This window comes from Mus pahari, chromosome 22 (genome assembly GCF_900095145.1).
Source record: "Mus pahari chromosome 22, PAHARI_EIJ_v1.1, whole genome shotgun sequence".
In the NCBI taxonomy this organism is placed as follows: Eukaryota; Metazoa; Chordata; class Mammalia; order Rodentia; family Muridae; genus Mus; species Mus pahari.
In genome coordinates this window covers 4340191-4360642 of record NC_034611.1, presented here as the reverse complement: position 1 = coordinate 4360642, position 20452 = coordinate 4340191, and the positions used below count along the sequence as shown (strand labels likewise).

Genomic DNA, 20452 nt, shown 5'->3' with positions numbered 1-20452 from the left:
TCCTTTCCACAGCGGAGATGTAGGCAGTGGGGGTCCCCTAAGAGCTGAACCCAGGGAGGGCAGAACAGGCCCAAATGCTTACGCTGGCTCACTGGACCAATGAGGTCAGAAAAGGCCAGCAAACTCACAGGGGTGCCTGGCCAGTGTCTGGCAGAGCTTCTGCTCTAACTGGAGTCAGAGTATTAAATCCTAAGGGAGAGTCTGGGCGGCCCAAGGCATGTGATGGACCACAGTCCTCTTCTGGGAGGGCCTGGGAAGTGGTCTGCATGAGGAGGGCAGGTGCGCACAGAGAGGACAAAGCGCACAAAAGCAGCAAGAGGACTGCTCCCAGGCAGGGATGCAGCAGTGCCCGCACAGAAACCACGAGACCTGGGCAAGAACTGGTTTGGGTGGGAAAGTACTTGGTTTCATTCAGCTGTGTGACACTGTCGAGCAAGCAGAGCATCATGCAAGGTCGGGCTGAAACTGGTCGATTTAGAAGCTACTCAAAGGTGGTGACACTGGATGAATAAGATCACTTGGAAAAGAGCACATTGGCAGATTCCAGAGGAAAAGTCATTTAAAGATGACGGGGGGGGGGGGGGGTGTGAAGGGTAAGCCAGAAGGAAAGCTAACCCCGGCCATGGGGGACTGACCAGAGACTCAGTCTGACAGAGCTCACCAGGAGCTGGTGGCTATGAGCATTATGCAGGGACAAAACATGAAGTGTATAATGCCGACTTGTGTGTTTAGCTCAATGGGAGAGTATTGGTCTAGTGTACACAAGGTCTGAGGTTGGATCGCAGTAATAATGGTAGAGCAGCAACACAGGTGAACACATCACATCGAGGAAGTCACACGGGCTGTAGGGAAATGAAACCGTTCTTGCCTACATGAAGGGGACCCAGGAGGGAGGCGGCTGTAAATAATCAGAGGACATAAGTATAGTTACCGGTACTGCAGAAGCAGTGCAGAGCACTGGGAACAACAGAGAACTCAGAACTGATAGTTGAAAATGATAACATAGTTATACAACTGATAGTTGTAGAAAAGTATATGTTATTGAAGTTGACTCAATAATAAATTTAAAATACGCAATATCCATAAAAACAAATTGACCTTCGAGTCTCTAACAGATAAAGATGATAGCTGTAAATCAAAGGAAAAGGAATGACTAGCAAAGATTCAGACAGGGACTAACAGAAGAGACAGGTAGTCCCAATACTGTGTGGATCCACTGGAAATAACTGTACTTTCAGTTCAAGAAGTGACTACGTGTCCCACGCCAGCACATCGTCAGATGCTGAATTCTGACACCTAGGAATTCCTTCATGTGATCTTACAAATGAAATACGACGTGGTCACTGCCTCTTTGATGCTCTATTCTGAATGGGCCATCGTGAGCAAGTTCTACATCTGCACCACATGTAGCAGGACAAAGTTCTACAAGTTCACACTCCAATGGATACATAAGGGAGTTCTTTATCCCCAGCTAACTTTTATAAAACTAACTCTCCCTCGTGGGAATATGCATGTTAGCACACTGCTGTATGTCCAGGCACTTTTATTTAACATAACATATAGCATCTATCTCAGATGCGTATAAAATCTTATTTTGGGTAAAGCAAGATCAAATGTTTCCATACCTCCACAGAATGCCTAGCACATTAATTAATGACTTAAGCAGATTATCTGGATTCAGGTGGGCAAGTGTATTTCCTAAGTGTTTGCTTAACAGAAGAAGGAAAAGCAGCAGCATACAGTGGGTGGGGGGTGGGTGGCTCCAGACGAGCCGGTCCCAAGGAAAAGCTACTGCATTGTCTGTCGCCTTCACACCTCCCTGGCAGGCTCTACTTGGTTGCTCTTCCTATGCTCTTCTCTGCCACCATCTTTGGCATTCCAACAGAGACGAAAGAGCAGCAGCTCTCCAGGGCTCCTCCATGCCTTCAGCTCCAGCATGGGACTGCTGAGTCTGGCAGCCTCATAGACTGAGCAGCTAGCATGTTCTCAGAGTTTTCTTTTATAAAACCAAAGTCAAAATTCCTTAAAATGTAGCAAGCCTAACCAGCATATGATTTTCAGTTTTCTGAAAACTAACAGCAAAGCAAACTGTTATGGCCCATTACTGGACAGCCACTGGCTCTGCTAATCAAGGCAGTATATTCAGAATATTTAACATTTTTTCCTGCTGGGAAGCATAGTAGAAAAGCTAGGCAAAAGGTAGCTCTCGTGAAAGCATACTCCTGTTTTTCATCCCTGAGTGGATGTGCTGTATCCATCATGCGAGCGTCAGCCAGGTCAAATGGCTGACGCATGACTCTTCTTCAACTGGGAGTGCTTCTTCAGAGGGCTCGTCTGGAGTCCTTTCAGGCCCTGGCAAGTGAGTCGGTGATGTGAGCTTGGTCTGCTTACTCTCTAGTTTCTCTCTTGCATATTATAATTCCTTATTTGATTAATGTTTGCCTTTTATCAAAAAAGAGTGACTTGTAGGCTAGAGATATGGCTCACTGAGTGAGACATCTGTCTGCTGGGTAAGCAGCTCCCAAGACCAGAGTTCAAGCCTGAAACCTCACTGAAAGAAAGTCAGCTGCTGCTGCTACTGCCACCAGGGGGGGGGGGGGAGAAGAGGAGGAAGAAGAGGAGGAGGAGGAGGAGGAGACAGAGGAGGAGGAGGAAGAAGAGGAGGAGGAGGAGGAGGAGGAAGAGGAAGCAGCAGCAGGAGGAGGGGGGAGGGTAGGGGAAGGATTCTTGCCAGTCAGCCTTGCCTCTTCAGCCAGTTCTAAGCTAGTGAGAGATGGCCTCTGATCTCCATACAGTCTGCCTATGTACACAGACATTTCTGGAACACAAGAGGAATGCGTTCTTCTCTAACTACAGTTCATTTTAAGTTTTCAGAGTGTCAAGGAATTTCTCCATGCATAGGATCCAATTAGCCTTTTAATTTAATTTTTAACAAAATACTTAAAATAATCACTACTAGTTTACTATGATGTACCAGCCTTTTAACTGACTTACTAACGATTTTTAAACATCTAGGTACTCGCAGTATGATTTCTCCTCACCATGAGGGCAGTACGATTGCTTTCCTTTTAAAAAGAAAAAAAAAAAAAGAAAAAGATTTTTATTTATTTATTTTATATATATGACAAGTACACTGTAGCTGTCTTCAGACACACCAGAACAGGGTGTTTGATCCCTTTACAGATGGTTGAGAGCCACCATGTGCTTGCTGGGATTTGAACTCAGGACCTCTGGAAGAGCAGTTGGTGCTCTCAGCTGCTGAGCCCTCTCTCCAGCCTGACTGCTTTCCTTTTTAAATGAGGAAGTCAAACCTAGTTGAAAAGAAAATCACCAATGCTCCCAAGTTTATCTGGGTCATGAGACTGGAACCAGTATTTCTAGCTCCAAAACCAAGGCTCTCTCACCATGCACACAGATATAAACTACATAAAGCACCTTCCCTATGCCCACAAAGGTTGCAGGTATGTAACAAAACCAATTATGACATGTCAATTCTTTTAATTTTTCCAAATAGTATCCCACTCATCCAAAACTGTATGGGCTTCCCCATGTAACTGTACTGAGTTTCTGTATAACTAAACACTCACTTACTGTCTATTGCTGTGAACGCACTGTGAAGCGCATGAGGAATCCACAGCAAAGACAGGGACAGTTAAGAATGAAGGACACCTTAATAATGGACCAAAGCACATAATAACTGAAATCCAAGTTTTCCCCCAAAAGTAATCACTGTTGCTCTATCAAATACACTCTCATATTTCCTGTTCTCTTCTACATCTTTGTAAAATGACAATCTACATACAGTTCATTCTCCCTAGTCAAACAGGCTAGGCAGATGAACCTGGACTGTGTGTCTAATTGAACTTGGCCATCCTCTGTAGATGAAGCATTCGCAGGAGGCTAGGCAGAGGCAGGTCTCCTTCTACACATAATGTCAGTATTTCAGATCATCCAAGCCACGCTAGAGTGAAGACACCCTCCTGTTACGATGTGTTTACCTTTAGAGTTTCTCTTTCTTTCCATTAGAACACATTACGTTGTTGGAATCCAATTATCAAGGCGACCTACCCTGACAATTGCAGCAATCTGACGTGCGGCTGAGGGCAGAGAATTTATCACCACCTAAGCCAACCACCCTGGTGTTTGAAGAAAAAACCTTTACTATTATGATTAACAGGAAGTTTTAAAAAGCAGTTGGCATATAAAATGGAAAACCTGTTTTGGCAGAATTGGTGGGAGAGACCTTGGAAATTAAAGAGCTAAACGGTGACGGGAAATGCAGGTCGGTGGGTCGGTGGTGGAAAGCTTGCCTAGTATCCAGGACGCTCCCTGTTCAATCCCAACACAGCCCAAAAGAGAAGCAACGTGCAGGGTGAAAGCGAACTGTCCAAAGACATGCATGTCGCCTGTGGGAGAACCTGGATAAGAGCCTGCCAGCCTACTCTTTCTGCTGCCCACAGCTGGGCATCAGTGCCGGCAGCCGCCAACCCCAACCTCTCCCTTGCCCCAGCACCAAGGTCACTGTGGTGTGAGCTCTATAATCTAAGAACAGTATGTGACCCTGTGTGCTACAGTCTGATCACTTCTGGGGTACACTCCAGCTCTCCGATGACCTTCGAGGATGCTTATAAACAGACTGGCTGAGTGTAGGTATGTGAGCACAACTATCTGAACATCAGTTTTCTTTTTAATCTTCATTTCACACACTGTCTGCCAAACCCTGGCTCTGGATTCCATCTCACATGCTGTTACCTCAAATGAAAGCCATTCTCCCTCATCTCTCCCACCCCCAGAAGAAATTACTTTACTTGGGCCAATCTCCCTTCTCCTAAGGTAGAACAGAGGTTTCTGCTATACTTCCAAACCCATTCCTGAAGCATGACTAGGAAAATAGACACTTTTCTTAGATTGGATTTTTATAATGACCTAAACCACAGAGTGACCTGAGTTATGCATCCTTCTTTTTAGGGTGATCTCAAGAGCAGGAGTCCCTCAGAAAGCAGCCTTTCTAAGACAGACAGACACGCATGTGCACATGCACACAGGAGGGCAAAACACAAATACACACCCACATAATTCTCAATTCATTCATATTCTCTCTCTCTCTCTCTCTCTCTCTCTCTCTCTCTCTCTCTCTCTCCCACCCCCTCAATAAGCGACATCATTAAAAGAAAGAAAAAAGAAAAAACAAGAACCGGGGCTGTAGCTCAGCAGGCAAAGCAGAAGCCCAGTGCAGAGCCCAGGCACCACAGGAAACAGCACCTAGATAGGTGTAGAAGGGAGCAGGGCTTCCGGGTCACCCTCACTTACAAAGCAAGCTTGAGGCCAGCCTGAGCCACACAGACTGTGTCTCATACGTACAATAAAAGACAGAAAGGAAGTTTAACAGTGTGTTCCTATTCAAGTAAACATCTAGGCAAGGTCAGGGAAATCTCTGCATCTCTTGGGTACTCATGAAGAGTTCAATGATATGGACAGTGACAACAAGCTTGATCAACTAAAGAATCCTATAAAGAATGTTTGCAGGATAGCAATCTCTAAAACTAACAGAACTTCTGTCTGCTGCTGAGATGTCTCCTGTTGAATTTGACTGCTCCTGGCAACCTGTGTTTTATTCATAGGATCACAATAACAGAATGAGGGTACTGACACCCATCAGTTGTCCTGTGACCACCACACATGTACAGTGGCATGTCTACACCCGTGCATACATGTAAGCACACATAAAAGTATAGAAATAAATGTATATCTTTAAAAGAAAATAACAGCAGTTTGCTTTAGAGTAGAAGATGTATATTGTAGGTAGCAGATTCTAGAAAAGAGGGTGATTATTATCAGAACTACGAGCAGTTCCAATATAATGAATTTGTTTATGGGGCAAATCAAGGCCATCCAAGCCTGCTGTAATTAAAGGTGTTTGGCACAGATGTTGGTCCTCCAATGCCAGCTTTGCTAGCTGTCTAACCCATACTCACACTGTGGCAATCAGCACACTGTTTATAGTACTGTAAATGCAAATTCAACAAAATGAAGCTATCATATACTGGGAAGTGAGTGCTGACTGAGCTATCTGATGTACTTATATCTCTGTTACTATGTCAGCTGTATGTACAGCACATGGCCAAGTCAGCCACGATCAATATGCAGAAGACTAAGCAAGACAATTGTTGCCCCTCACTAGTCAAACTACATCACCACCCCCTAAAGGGGTGACTTAAACATAAACCAATATGGAGTTTCCAAGGGCACTTCTGAAGACACACGTTCAGTCCCTATTTATTTTCTGAGGCTCTGCTACACCAAACACTAGTTTGGTCCTAGAGACCAAGCAATGAGTAAAAATAACAGGAGAAAGAAAAAACAAAAGCGTCCCAGTTACCTGACCTCTCCCCAGCTGAGGACTGAACTCAGAGCCTTGTGCTGGCAAGGTGAGCGCTCCACCACTGACTAAATCCCCAACTCCTCAAAACCTATTCCCATAGACTCTTTAATCTACTAGAGACTGGATCGTTTCCTGTCATACTCTAGCTCCAAACTACCGTCCGAAGTCCTCAGCTAAGAAATATCCCCAAGCCATGCCCAAAGTTCAACAGGAAACCTACCACTGGCAGCAGTGTCCAGAGACATAGTCAACAACAGAAGAAATAGTCTGCCATACTGTGTCTTAGGAATGACTCTCTCATGCTCACAAGCAACCTAACTAGGTCAGACCATCTGCCTGCCATAATGACTACAAAGACCACAGGAGAGGTCTGAAAGCCCTGTCTCCCGAGCACAAGGAGCTTTATTGCCAAGCGCTCCTGAAGCGGCAATGCAGTGGCCCACCAATGATGATATAAAAGCCCAGCACCAGAGATCACAGGACCTCCCCCCCCACCAAAAAAAAAAAAAAAAAAAAAAAACCCAACACCATTTGCAAACTAAAAACTGTCTAGAGACCACAATCCAGAGAAATGAGTAAAGGAGCAGAGAAAGATACCTAGAAAATATCAAACATGACATGTTTCAATATGAAAGATGTGTTTAATTGTTGTACGTAAATACCTTTGTTCCCCAAAAGTAAGACACTCATCAATTCTGGTTACTTAACATTTTAAAACCAGCAGGAACACTTAAGAACAGAAGGCAAAGGTTTGCTATCAGTTGCCTGTTTCACCTGTAAAGGGGGCAGGAGGGCTTTCCCCTCCTTAGACCCTTCCTGAGGCATTAGGTTCCACAACCCATCACTGCACTGTGAAACATCTTACTGGAGTCACTGCAAAGCTAGCTGTGCTCGCTAAACAGGGAGCATGGGCCGTCTGGCTTCCAGTCACCTTCTCCCGGGGCCCTCAGCTTCAATCTTCTTTCCTTAAGGTTATGTGCACTCTCTCCTAAAACAGTTCTTCCTGCGCTTTAGGAGTGTGCTGTGATCTACCCCTCTGCTGAAGATAGGAAGCCTTGCTCAGTGCGTTCCCTCTGCTTGAGATGTGCTTTTCATGCTATCAATATAAGAACAAGGAACAAGCCAAAAGACTACAATACTCAGGACTAATAACAGTCAGCGAGGTGAGGACTGTGCACTGAAAACCACACCCACTGCTGACAGAAACCAGAGACTGAGCATGGGAAAACACCAGGATACTGATAAAAGGACAAATATCCAAAGTCAGCTAGCGAGTCAGGGTAGTTCCTGTCAAAATGACAATGATCTTTTGTATAGAAATGGAGAATGAATCCTCAAATTCATAGAGATGCCAGAATCCAAAATACTCAAACAATAGTATAAGGGAGCAATGTTGAAAGACCTTCACTACTCAATCTTAAAATTGCACCAAGACAGCACAATCAACAATTGTACTGGACTATAGAACAAAAGTAAGGCTGGTGCCTGTGGCCAAATGACTTCCAACCATGCCTGAACAGTCAGTCACATGGAAAGGAATAGAGGTGAACCCCTACCTAGCTCCTACCAAATACAGAAATTCCCACAATGCTAAGGCTTTGCAACCTTGAGCATGGCTCTAAAAGCAACAAACTTAACTTTAAATTTATCAAAATTAAGAGTGCTTGTTTATCAAAAGACAGTACTGAGAAGATTGCAAACAAACAATCAGAGACTCGGTGAGTGTCCAGGACAAACAGATGCTCCATTTTAAGGCAGGATTGTAGGAAAAACCTAATGCACATTAAACACAGGGCAGCAGCCACACTAAGCAAGCGACCCATCTAGAATCATCAAGCAAACCTTACCACACGTTTCATACCTCCAAAGTCAGCTTAGACCAACGAGGAAGCCACGGTACCTGAGTTAAAACTGTAGCAATCAGTGAGAGAAACAACGAGATTGACGAGTGCTGCATAGCCACTGTCTTCCAACAAACTGGCTATAATCTAAGAAGTTACACGCTTTCCTGGTACAATTTACTGAAAATTCACTATCTGTCCCTTCATCTCACCTTGCAAGTTACTAAAGTCCCAAGACAAAACACATAAATTGCAAGCTGTCCTACTGGTATTCACTGTGAATTTAATTAATAGCACAAAACAGAACCCTTGCATTTAAGGACAGTTCATTACACATTGTTAAGAGGCCACTAGAAGCCTTGATGCCCTCATCATCCCAGCCAGCCCATGCCTAGCTGTATTAATCAGGGTTCTCTAGAGTCACAGAACTTACAGGATGAAATATATACCTATAGTGTGTGTGTGTGTGTGTGTGTGTGTGTGTGTGCGCGCGTGCATGCACATGTGCGTGTGTGTGCGTGATTTATTGAATGACTTAGAGGCAGCAATCCAACTAACCCAACATTGGACAGCTGTGAATACCAAGTCCAGGAACCCGGCAGCTGCTCAGTCCCGTGAGGCTGGGTGTCTCACTGGTCCTCTGTATAGTGGAATCCCACTGAAGAAGTAGGTGCCAAGAGATGTGCTGACAAAGTGAGGACAAGCACACCTTAAGGAGTGAGCAAACCCTTCCTTCTTCCATTCTCCTTCCACAGGCCTCCGGCAGAAGGTGTGGCCCAGAGGACAGAGGTGCCTAAAGATCTAGTCAAAGGCCTGTTCCAGCCACCTCAAGATCTGGAGCAATAGCACTTTGTCTTCCTGCCTCATGATCTCAATCACAGATGTGCCCAATAGTTCTGGATTCTAGTTCATTCCAGATATAGTCCAGTGACAACCAAGAATAGCCATGACACTCGCCATTGCCAGTACAGCCAGGTTTGCTAGTCCCCTTTCCATGTGAACAGAGAATTGAAATATCTCTGCTGGCTAAGATATTACTTATGGAATACTATCCCAGTGCGCACCCAGGCCAAACACGTCATTTAAATAATAAAGGCTAGTATTTGTAAAAGCATAGAATGCTTTTTATGACATGAATTTGCATGTCATCCTTAGGGGGGGCATGCTAATCACCTCTGCATTGTTCCAATTTTAGTATATGCATTGCCAAAGCAAACACTAAAGATAAATCTTTTTAAGAGTCAAGTTAAAAAATAATAACAGGATTCAAAATTGTATCTAAAACTACTCTGGGTGATTTTCAAGCACAGAGCCTGATCTTAAGTTCTTAAGAGCTTCTAACCCTAACCAATCACTGAATAACTTTGTCTATAGAGGAAATGTTTACATGAAAATTGGAGTTTCATCAAAATTATTAAATACAAAAGTCTAAATAAAATTGTGGTTATGAAAACCTAATTTGGGGTTAGTGATTTAGCTCAGTGGAAGAACAATAAGCATGAGGCCCTAGATTTGATCTTCAGTAGGCAGCAAGGGGTGCTTAATTTACTTTAAATCATGTGTACTATATTTTTTAACTCAAGAAAAAAAATTACTATATATATATATATATATATATATATATATATATACACACACACATATATATATATACATACACATGCATATATATACATATACATATTCAAAAATATTTTCTAGCTTTATCTTACAATTTAACTTAAAGAGGAGCTGGAGAGATGGCTCAGTGGTTAAGAGCACTGACTGCTCTTCCAAAGGTCCTGAATTCAAATCCCAACAAACACATGGTGGTTCACAACCATCTCTAATAGTATCCTGATTCCCTCTTCCGGTGTGTCTGAAGACAGCTACAGTGTACTCATATAAATAAAATAAATAAATATTTTTTAAAAAAGGAAATGATTTTAAAAGAATTTATCTTAAATAGATCTTAAAAGCAAACCGTTCACTACTACCAAATCTCAAACAGTTTAATTATGAGTAAACACATCTCTAAATGTCCAGTCTCCAAACAGAATGCCAGTATCTGTGAAGTGCATTCCTTCATCTACAGGAGCAGTGACCATGTGACGGGCAAGTTAGCAGGAATCAGAAACATGCCCTTAAGAAGAACCAAAGGAAAGCTGGGCAGTGGTGGTACACACCTTTAATCCCAGCACTTGGGAGACAGAGGCAGGTGGATTCCTGAGTTCGAGGCCAGCCTGGTCTACAGAGTGAGTTCCAGGACAGCCAGAGCTATACAGAGAAATCCTGTCTCGAAAGAATAAGAACCAAAGGAAATAATAACTTCTGGAAAATTCCAAGTATTTTAAAGCAAAACCCAGAACATACCCAGAACAAGCCATGTGGGCTGGCTTAATGCTTGCACCTTCATTGAATACCTGCCTGTCTCAGAGCCATTAGCACAGATACAACGGGGCTGAGTTTCCAGCACATATTTACTATCTTACACAAAAGCATCTAATTTTAAATAAACACAACAGATTTGTGGGGCAGAGGGTGATTGTGTGGGCAGGAAGTGAGAATGAGGAAGTGGGAAACTAAGGAAAGCTGTCAATCAACACAGCAGCTCCTCATCAGCTCAACAATCGAACTACAATCGAACTGACTTTCTCTCTGGAAAGGCACTGGGCATTTAGTTGAAAAGTTTCTTTCCAAACTACTGTAATGAACAAGAACAGTAAACAAGTTAAAATTTGCCACAAACCCATTCGTAGGTATTAACCCGATATGAAATGAAAATGTATGTCAGATATTTAGTAGCGGTAAGGCTTTTCTGTTCCGGTACTAACACAACTTAGCCACTGCAGAGTGGCAGCCAGGGGCAGGCATGGAGCTCACATGCTTCAGGGGAAACTACGACGGGAAAGAGCGCTCCCCAGGCGCAGTGCCTCGTCCAGCAAGGCTGCACATTTAAGCCTTCCCAACTGCTGACCAACTAAGTGCTCTCTCAAATGCCTGCCCTGAGTAGGGCTACCCCAGCAAGCAAGAGCTCATGGCAGCTTTGTGGCAGAGACAGTCAAAACTTCCTTCCTCTGGTGTGCGGGTGAAGAGAATGGGGTGTGGCTGTACTTTGGAGTATGTCTACAGTAAGAAAGCTTAATTAACACGCAACAACCAAGCTTAAAGGTGTAAAACTCCATTCACACTTCCGAGAGGACCCAGGTCGGGGGTGCCAGTCTAAGGGTGAAAACAGGGGTGACTTAAAAATACAGTAAATTTTCTAATTATATACCCTTGTGTCTAAGTAGCTTATTACAAACATTTGTCAAAATTTGCGATTTTATACTTACAAAGTTGATGTATGTATATAAATATACACATATTACATATAATTGTATTATTTATTGCATTATATATTTTATATGTTGTATTATATTTAGTAAAAATATAATTGTATTTTTTAATGCTCAAAAGAATAAAATACTGGTTATGACCTAGAGTTCTCTAGAGACAAAATGTTCTTTATCTTATTATAAAATAATGTTTTGGAGCCAGGTATGGTAGTTCACATCCCTAATTCTAGCACTCTGGGGGACCCAGAGGCAAGCAGACCTGTGTGTTTGAAACCTCCTGGTCTACACAATGAATTACATACAGGCCAGACAAGGCAACACATTCAGACTTTGTTTTAAAAAGCAAACAAATATAAAATGTTTCTCCCACAATAAATAAAATGTACAGTGCTGGTGGGGATAACAATGAAACAAAGAAATCAAAGTGGAGGAGACTCAAAGAATGACATGAAAATGAGGGAGACAGTGCTAGATGATACACATGGCTGTCAACCCAGAGTCGAAACACAGAAGGCACAAGGGCCGATCTCCAAGACCAGGAAAAATATGGACAGAGGGAGAGCATTGTTAATCCAAGAGCACACAGAAAGGAGGTTTCGCTGCATTACTCTAAGTTTTACTGTCAGGGCTAAAGAGAGAAGGGCTGAGGGCAAAACCACACACTCCCAAACAGGCTGCACTCTGGGTGGGGGGTGCAAACAGTGTGCAGGGGCAGGAGGGGGCAGCAAACAGCCTGCAGGGGCAGGAAGGGGCAGCAAACAGCCTGCAGGGGCAGGAGGGGGCAGCAAACAGTCTGCAGGGGCAGGAGGGTATAAAACAGGGGAGATGATAGAAAAAGCAGTGCAAGAAAAAAAGCTTTGAGACACTCAATGGTAATAGTTAATCAGCTGATAATAATTTGTTAACAGTAATGTTGACTTAAGAGAAATTCATTCTTTCAAAGAGAAACCATGTTAAGTCAAAAATAGAAACAGCACCAAGGGATACTTTCTGATTTTTTTTTGGAGACAGTCCCTGTTTCCTGCAGCCCTGACTGTGCTGGAACTTGATTTGTACCAAATTCACAGATAGTGGCTTTCTGCCTCCCAAGCGCTGGGATTATGGGTATGCACCACCATGAGAGGCTAGATTTTGGGAGAACTAAATCAAATGATGCATATTAAAGTCCTTAAATATAAAAGTGTGACTAGTCTCATTACACCCTCTCTATGCTAAAAACTAATTAACAGTTACCCACACAGATGATCACAGACACGGTGCCGTCCGTATTAGGAGGTATGACTCAGAACCACACCCGTGGGACATCAGTCTCTCAGCGCTCTACTCTCTAGTTCCCAGTAACACTACAAAATGAGCACTACTTCGTGTGCTGAAGGAGAGGCCACCACTTCTGAAACAGCCAGGCAAGTCCTGTGGAGGCTGACAGTTGTGTTCCAGTCTGCTCCTGCTGACAGGGCAGGGACTCTGGGTGGATATTACCGTGTCCATCTGGGGCAAGTATAGAAGGGGTTCATGACAAGAAACCGAATGGTACATTTATTCTGCGACACCTTATGCTGCCCTAAATCTTTCTAGCTTTGCTTTCCCAATGCACTTGAGACATTTGTATTTGGTAGCAATATATAATAGTTGCTTACCAAATAACTGGGGAAAAATACATTCATTTCAATCTAATAAATATGTATGGACAGATACAATATTGGAGACAGGCTTAACAAACTAAGGACATAGAAACCACTCATCAGGGCTGGAGAGATGGCTCAGTGGTTAAGAGCACTGACTGCTCTTTCAGGGGTCCTGAGTTCAAATCCCAGCAACCACATGGTGGCTCACAGCCATCTGTAATGGATGCCCTTTTCTGGTGTGTCTGAAGACAGCTACAGTGTACTCATATACATAAAGTAAATAAATATATCTTTTAAACAAAAAAGAAAGAAAGAAGCCACTCATCTAAATCTCTTAACTCAAAGCCAGATTTTACCTCACGCTCTTCTCAGCTTTATCTTCAACAAGACTATAGGTCTTCTTTCAGAAGAGAATATCCCCATTTTCTGTCATTTCCAGAATGTTTACCATGAAAGTTCAGTTTCCCACAGTGCCCTTTGGAATTCCAAGCAAACATCTTCCAAATGTGTTGCGTGCCACATGGGGTCAGATGTTACATAGGTGCTGAGACATGGACATTTCTTTAAGCTGTCCTTCAAAATGGAAAGGAAAAGCAAGGACGGGGTGAGGAATGCCAACAAAAACAAAAGGATTTTTTTTTTTAAGTGTTCAGCAAAACCATGAAGGACTGGGTAGGTCGTGAGCCATCCCAGACCACAGGTTATCATGTTAGTCATAGAACAATGGGCGGCAGAACAGAGGTTAAGTACCAAGCTAGTCCACCGGCACGGAGACAAAACAGTGTCCCACCGCCTCCATTCACCGTCACCTCCATTCACCGCTGCTCACACTGCCCTTTCCTGGCCTCAAGTGCCAAGAACCATTTCTGGCTTCCAAGTTGAATTTATACAGAGCTCCAAGATCCTACAAGGGCCTCTTGCTGCAGTAGTCCAAGGACAGGCAGTGGGAAGGGCAGCATCTACACAAGGACACAAGTGTGAGGACTGAGGTAGGGCACAGGTTGGTCAAAGGAAGTTTTAAAAAATAAAGAAGGAAAATACTTGATAAAGCTCTGCAGTATACACCATGGTACTGAATAAATTAGCAATCTTTTTTCTTAATTTTTCTTAAGCACTCTATTCAGAACTATATATATCTAATGCCTGTGTTTGTTTAAAAAAAAATACAAAAGCCTACAAAGTTCTTTAGCCTTTTCTTTAACTTGGAGCCAAGCCTATGGCCTGCGCTTCTGTTGCAAGCCACATGGATGTGGATGGCTGAGGCAGGCAGAGCTCCAGTTCAAAGGCTGCCTGGGATACAGAGTGAACAACTTAGGCCTGACCAAGCACAAAAGGAAAGAGCAGGGTGATGGCGGTGGCGGTGGCGGTGGCGGTGGCGGTACACACCTTTAATCTCAGCACTAGGCCAGCCTGGTCTAAACAGTGAGTTCCAGGACAGCTGGGGCTGCACAGCGAAACCCAGCTTGGAAAACCCAACCATCAAAACCAAGCAGCTGGGTGCTGCTCAGAGACTCCCGGGATGCTTGCCTCGGGCAACAGACCCTGGGTCCAATCTCTAGTATTATGTGGAAGCTTGGTGTACTTACAAAGACAGGATTCCTAGGCAATCCCAAGCCTGCCCAATTGAGACCCCAATTTTGCAGAAGCTAGTCAAAAGAGACTCTCACACAGAAGAAGCAGCCTTCCTGCTAGAAAAGACTAAGGGTGAAGGCTGGACTCCTGAAGATTGCCAGGAGTGGGTAAAACCCAAGTCTACAGGCAGTGACCATCCCTGGGGAGCACCGAAGGAGCCTCTGCAGTGTTCCCAAGGGAGAGTGGGAGCACCCGTGCACTTCACATCACACTGCACACCTAGCCCTCAGAAGCTCCACCCATGCTTGGATAGAGGTGTTTAAAAGCCCCATGTCACTGACAGACCTGGCTCCCTCTCCTACCACACTGGCCTTGTCTCGGGGCTGTGTCTCATTGAGAGACACTGAACACTGTTTTGAAATTAAACAAATTCAAAACAACAGCATTAGTAAGAGTGGCATGAGAACTTGCATGCCGATTTCTGAAGCACTGTGGGAGTAAAGCATTAATTGCTGCTCTTTCCTCTCTCCGGTTCTCAGGAGGTGAACCACATTTCCACATACAGTGAAAGACTACCAACAGAGTAGCAGTTACCCCAATAACATACATAAATACAACTGCTGAGAGTGTAACATGGCTTGTAGAGTTGCTGTACACAGGATAATCACAGTACTCCAGCTTTTAGGGAAAACTAGCTCCTGCCTCAAACAGCTCCAATTTAAATGTTTGATTATCAGTTTCCATGTATTAAATGGTACTATTCAAAATGTTAGAAAATTCTCAGTATAATAATTATAAATCTAAATGCTAAAGATGTTTTAAGACCTACTTTCTAAAAGTTTAAAAAAAAAGAAAAAAGAACCCTATTACAGAGAGACCCACTGAAATAAAAGAGCTGCAAAACAGTGAGCTTGTCTACGCTGGGCCTTAGGGAGAGAAACGAGGGTCTTCAGGTGGGTCAAAGGAATACGCACACGGAAGTGGCCTTGGGTCTAAGGATGTTAGCACACAGACTCCAGCTCTTCCTTCTGGTCTGTGTGAGTGCAGCGCTCCTCAACACTGCCCACATTCTGAACCCATTAAGAAAAGAAACTCGACATTACTACGGACTCACAAGGGAAGATCTATAAGCCCCTGTTTGCTCCATCTTAGGATGAGGACCGGGAAGTACAACAGACTGCAAGGGTTTCGCAGTGCTCAGGACAATGCAGAGGCTGACAGCACGCATGCAAGGTAAAGGGAGTTAGCAGCAACAATGGAAGATGTGAGGCTGGTGGGTGCTCCGTGGGGTCACTCTTCAGCGCTAAGACACGTGCAAGGCTTAGACAGGGCATCACTCTACAGAGTTCTACATTCTGCCCTCAGCAAGCACAAGTCTGGTGAGGAAGCACTCAGAGGGGAGGCTGTGGAATCCTCTAGGCCAGGACTTTGTCCAACAAATAAGCTCTCAGACAAACAGGGGAGTTTTACAAAACTTCATCTCTAAGGCAAGTGAAGGTAAACAGGAGCCCAAAAGAAGTGAACAGATGGAAGAGAAGCAGTCATTACCTATCCTTTACGACAGGAAGAACTGGCTGTCGATTACTTAGCAGGTAAAGGCTACCAAGCCTTGGGTGTGAGGGCCATCCCAGACTCTCTCAGGCTACCCTCTGATCTCAGTGTGGGCTGATGCATCGCAACACCACAGACAGCCGACCGCACGAACGTGCTTGCGATGCTCACACACGAACACACAGAATAATGGCTTTATTGATTCATTCCTTTTAAAAATCTGCTACTGAAGCTAAAGCAATCCATTACAATATCCTGAAAGTCATCAATTCCATTTCTCTTACAATGTTGGCAAAGTCCAGTGTGAGTAAGGTTCTAATAGTCTTCACTGAGTTCAAGTATCACACAATGAATCCTACTGATATGCTGATTAGGACGGCAGTCACTGGTTGAAGCCCTCAGAAGGAAACCACCAGACTGCACTTTACTAACTGCAATCCTGTCACTCCTGGAGGCAGGATCCCCTTTCTTTTTCTTTCTTTCTTTTTTCCCCCCTAATTACTTTTTTTCTGATAGTCTCATAGTCTCATATAACCCAAGTTGGCCTTGAATTTGCTATTAATAACAACACAAGATAATCTTGGGTCCACCTGCCTCCCCGCTTCTGAGTGCTGGGATTACAGGCACGAGCCACTAAACCCAGTTTATGAGGTGCTGGGGATTGAACTTGCCTCTCCACAAGTAAGCACTCTACCAACCGAGCTGCATCCCTAGCCTGCAAATTCTATTTTTCATGTGTCCGTAAATCTACCATATAAAACAAAATCAGTATCGCTGCTATAATGGCCACTGAACTAAATAAAACAGTGACTCACTAGATGTCTTCCAAAAACTACCATGACAGTCCTCCAGGGACAAGGACTTTTGACACTTTTGGGTCCTGTCACATTAACTATTCCTCATTATATATTTATCACTTCCCTTTTATCTCTTAATATGTGGCAGTATTGCTAAAATAATAATCTTAAGTAACAGTTTGAACATGTTGTAACATTCCTATCACTAACAAATGGATAGATTTCCTGAAAACTCACAGCTCATTTGACAAACTGAAAGATTATATGCAGACTCAATTTTTGTAACTCAAACAGTTTAAACATAGTTTGGAAAATACTCATTTAAGAAATCTTTAGTATAACTGGTTCTTTGATAAAATTGAATGTGTAATTGAGTGTATAAAATTGAACATACACCAACATAAAATGAATAAATCAGCCCTGATTAATCTGGTTTTCTAACTCTGTATTTCTTTAAAGTTTGTTCATCTTTGACAGCTCTCTAAAAACCACCTTCCGGGCCAGGTAAAGTGGTATAGAACTGGAATCCCAGCAGTCCAGAGGCTTAGATAGGAGGGTGGCAAGTCGTAGGTACATCTAGAGTACAGGGCAGGCCCTATTTCAAAATCAAAGCAGACAAGGGAACAAAAAGGCTTATTAGAAACATGGTACCAGGCTAGAGAGATGGCTCAGCGGTTGAGAGCACTGGCTGCTCTTCCAGAGGTCCTGAGTTCAATTCCCAGCAACCACATGGTGGCTCACAACCATCTGTAACGGGATCTGATGCCCTCTTCTGGTGTGTGTCTGAAGACAGCTACAGTGTACCCATACACATAAAAATTTAAAAAAAGAAATTAAAAAGAAAGAAAGAAAGAAAGAAAGAAGGAAGGAAGGAGAGAAAGAGAGAGAGGGAGAGAGAGAGAGAGAGAGAGAGAGAGAGAGAGAGAGAGAGAGAACACCAAGCAACTCCTATGAGACTGGAGCAGAAAAGTGTGATTTACTGGAGCTCAGGTTTGTTAGAGCAGCATACACAACTAACCCACTGTCTCCTGCACCCTGGTTGGCTCTTCAGGACAAGAGCAGAGAACCAAACACGTTTCCCATCATGAGGTGATGAGGCTGAGATAGGGCCAACCACTCCACAGTGGTCCAACAGCCCTTTCACAGAGGTTGCCTAACACCATCAGAAAGTACTGATACTTATATTACGGTTCATAACGGTAGCAAAATCACAGCTATGAAGTAGCAATGAAGATAATCTTACAGCTGAGGGTCACCACAGCAAGAGGAACAGCATTAGAGGGTCGCAGCGATGGAAAGATGGGAACCACTGCTGTAGAGGCACTGGTAACAGCTGGAGGCATAAATAAGATAGGGGATCTGTTCTGGGTACATGGGCTGTCTGGATCTCAGGCCCTACATTACTCTGTTTGCTTTGCCTAAGGAGTGAAATAAGAAACTATAAAATATGACTGAAACCACTCAGTGTTCTTGCAGGACTCTACACATATCTGGTCACACAGTACAGAGCGGAGATAGTAATAGAGCAAGCAACTGCCTGTCAGAAAATCCCAGGTTTTCTCTCCTGACACACTCCAAATTTATTACTCCGTGTGTGAGCAAGTTACATTTCAAATAACAACAACTGTGAAGTAAGCACCTTTATTGTATGCCTAAGTACACACTTCAAGAGTCTCCCTGTTAAGCAAACAAGGTGGAATGCTCTTGTGATCCCAGCAACTGGGAGGTAGAAGAAAGGGCATCAGGCATTCAAGGCCAACCACAGCCACATAGGGAATGGAACCAAACTGGAATACATGAAACCCTATCTCAAAAAACCAAACAAATAGAATCTGCTCTAATAGGAGAGGGGGGGGGGTTGGATAGAAGCCCACCCCAAGCTTAAGAAGCTGTGATGGCAAGGAAAGGCATGGAAGAGCCAGACAGAGCATGAGTCTGACCAGCAATGCTGAAGAGTAATTGAGATAGAGATTTAAAATGTAAAAAACAAAAGGTTTTCTGCCATGTAAGAAAGGGGAGGAGCCTCGGGGCTGCGAGGGAGAGGAAGGAGGTCTGTGATTTCCAGGCCAAGCTAGGGTTACAGAGTGAGACACCATCTCAAAAACAAAACAAAAAAGGTTAAAAAAAAAAAAAAAAGCTAAATAAATGCATGTAACCTTTGTCGTAGTAAGTAATAATATGTTATTTATGTTGCTGCAACAAAAATAAAGATAAGCATAACCATGTGCTAAGGTGATAAATTTTGAAATGTATTCTATATTATACAATAAAAAAATATAGAGTAAAAAACACAGGAAAATCTAGATTTCTTTACAATATACTTAAGACAGCAATATCAAATGTACAAGGACAGTACTAATGCTTGTAAAAACTTCCAGTGTACCAGGCGGTGGTGGCGCACGCCTTTAATCCCAGCACTTGGGAGGCAGAGGCAGGCGGATTTCTGAGTTCAAGGCCAGCCTGGTCTACAGAAACAGTCAGGGCTGTATAAAGAAAGCCTGCTCGAAAAAAACAAAAACAAAAACCCTTCCAGTGTGCGTGCAAAGCATGATTTTATGACCCTCTAATCACAAGTACTGTGAGAACACTTCAGTCAAAAGGCAGAAGAACCCACTGCAGGCTCCTACCAGACCCGACCTGAGGTGGAAACTCCCTGTCCTTTCTGGCCATTATCACAGGGACCTCTGAGAAGTCTAATCTAACCCTGGAGCTTTCTAAGGAGCTGGTGTTAAACACTGGAATCTAATAATAGTAAACAAGTAAAATACAGTGGTTAACAAAATATAAATATTCACAACTATACTGCATATCTGTGTAAGTCTTTTGGAAAATATCAGGCCAAATCACATTAACTATAAGTCAACCTAACCAAAAAGTAAACAATTGGCGAATCAGATACCGAAGTAATAGGCAAGAAAAGCAAAACGACAGAAAATACAACCCAGACATATGAGTGCACTCATTTTGAAACCCTACAAAGGAAAAGATTCCAAACAATTTAAAACAGTATTTCTGGAAACCAGAATCTGTTCTAAAATTCTCAGAAGCTCAAAGATTGTCCGCCCATAGAAAACATCTCCCGGAGCTCTGTTATCAGAAAAGGGGAAGAAAGCATGCACTGTCCAGAACTGCTGAGACCAGTTGGAGATTATGCAGGGCAGTACACCCTTCAGGTTCCAAAAATGCCCTCAAGCCAAGTGCCTCAAATATTAATTTAGGTAACTTTATGATTTAACTGAGGCCACGTGTATAAGCTGGGGACGGATGGGGTCCACCAAGAAAGGCTGCTTTCCACATACATAAAGCAACCAACACCGTCGGACACAACATCACTTATTTTTTATTATTATTATTATTTTCTTTATTT

The 20452-nt window shown here is 43.3% G+C and overlaps 1 protein-coding gene and 1 non-coding gene across 3 annotated transcripts in view; both read right to left on the bottom strand.

Annotated features, from left to right (window-relative positions):
• Positions 1–20452, bottom strand: part of Ncoa2 (nuclear receptor coactivator 2) — a 240816-nt gene that overhangs the window by 191592 nt on the left and 28772 nt on the right. The gene's annotated exons all lie outside the window — the stretch shown is intronic.
• On the bottom strand, positions 9338–9442 carry LOC115063018. Its single transcript, XR_003842901.1, has one exon. It is a non-coding gene; the product is annotated as a U6 spliceosomal RNA (small nuclear RNA).